Source organism: Scomber japonicus, chromosome 6, assembly GCF_027409825.1.
Source record: "Scomber japonicus isolate fScoJap1 chromosome 6, fScoJap1.pri, whole genome shotgun sequence".
In the NCBI taxonomy this organism is placed as follows: domain Eukaryota; kingdom Metazoa; phylum Chordata; class Actinopteri; order Scombriformes; family Scombridae; genus Scomber; species Scomber japonicus.
Genome location: NC_070583.1, coordinates 39,426,640 through 39,429,139, shown reverse-complemented (window position 1 = coordinate 39,429,139; position 2,500 = coordinate 39,426,640). Strand labels below are relative to the sequence as shown.

The window sequence follows — 2,500 nt, the reverse complement described above, 5'->3', positions numbered from 1 at the left end:
CATGATACCATGATACCATGATACCATGACACCATGATACCATGATACCATGATACCATGATACTATGATACCATGATACTATGATACCATGATACCATGATACCATGATACTATGATACCATGATACCATGATACCATGGTACTATGATACTATGATACTATGGTACTATGATACTATGATACCATGATACTATGATACCATGATACCATGATACCATGATACCATGATACTATGATACCATGATACTATGATACTATGATACCATGATACCATGATACTATGATACCATGATACCATGATACTATGATACTATGATACCATGATACTATGATACTATGGTACTATGATACTATGATACTATGATACCATGATACTATGATACCATGATACCATGATACCATGATACTATGGTACTATGATACTATGATACCATGATACCATAATACTATGATACCATGATACCATGATACTATGATACCATGATACCATGATACCATGATACCATGTTACTATGATACCATGATACCATGACACTATGGTACTATGATACTATGATACTATGATACTATAATACTCTGATACTATGATACTATGATACCATGATACTATGATACTATAATACTCTGATACCATGATACCATGATACTATGATACCATGATACCATGATACCATGATACCATGATACCATGATACCATGACACTATGACACCATGATACTATAATACTCTGATACCATGATACCATGATACTATGATACTATAATACTCTGATACCATGATACCATGATACTATAATACCATGATACTATAATACTCTGATACCATGATACTATGATACCATGATACTATGATACTTTGATACTATGATACCATGATACTATGATACCATGATACTATGATACTTTGATACTATGATACCATGATACTATGATACCATGATACTATGATACTATGATACTATGATACCATGATACCATGATACCATGATACTATGATACTATGATACTATGATACCATGATACCATGATACTATGATACCATGATACTATGATACCATGATACCATGATACCATGATACCATGATACTATGATACCATGATACCATGATACTATGATACCATGATACTATAATACTCTGATACTATGATACTATAATACTCTGATACTATGATACTATAATACTCTGATACTATGATACCATGATACCATGATACCATGATACTATGATACTATGATACCATGATACCATGATACTATGATACCATGATACTATAATACTCTGATACCAAGATACTATAATACTCTGATACTATGATACCATGATACTATGATACCATGATACCATGATACCATGATACAATGATACTATGATACCATGATACCATGATACTATGATACCATGATACTATAATACTCTGATACCAAGATACTATAATACTCTGATACTATGATACTCTGATACTATGATACCATGATACTATGATACTATGATACCATGATACTATGATACCATGATACCATGATACCATGATACTATGATACTATGATACCATGATACCATGATACCATGATACCATGATACTATGATACCATGATACCATGATACCATGATAATATGATACCATGATACCATGATACCATGGTACCATGGTACCATGATACCATGGTACCATGATACCATGATACCATGATACTATGATACCATGATACCATGATACTATGATACCATGATACCATGATACCATGATACCATGATACCATGATACCATGATACTATGATACCATGATACCATGATACCATGATAATATGATACCATGATACCATGATACCATGGTACCATGGTACCATGATACCATGGTACCATGATACCATGATACCATGATACTATGATACCATGATACTATGATACCATGATACTATGATACCATGGTACCATGATACCATGATACCATGATACCATGATAATATGATACCATGATACTATGATACCATGATACCATGATACTATGATACCATGATACCATGATACCATGATACTATGATACTATGATACCATGATACTATGATACTATGATACCATGATACCATGATACCATGATACTATGATACCATGATACTATGATACCATGATACTATGATACCATGATACTATGATACCATGATACCATGATACCATGATACTATGATACCATGATACTATGATACCATGATACCATGATACCATGATACTATGATACCATGATACCATGATACCATGATACCATGATACCATGATACTATGATACTATGATACCATGATACCATGATACTATGATACTATGATACTATGATACCATGATACCATGATACCATGATTCCATGGTACCATGATACCATGGTACTATGATACCATGATACCATGATACTATGATACCATGATACCATGATACCATGATACCATGATACTATGATACCATGGTACCATGGTACCATGATACCATGATACTATGATACCATG

General features: G+C 32.9%; 1 protein-coding gene across 1 annotated transcript in view; it reads right to left on the bottom strand.

The window, feature by feature from the left end:
• ano7 (anoctamin 7) overlaps window positions 1–2,500 on the bottom strand; it is a 19,664-nt gene that overhangs the window by 6,480 nt on the left and 10,684 nt on the right. The window lies entirely within an intron of this gene.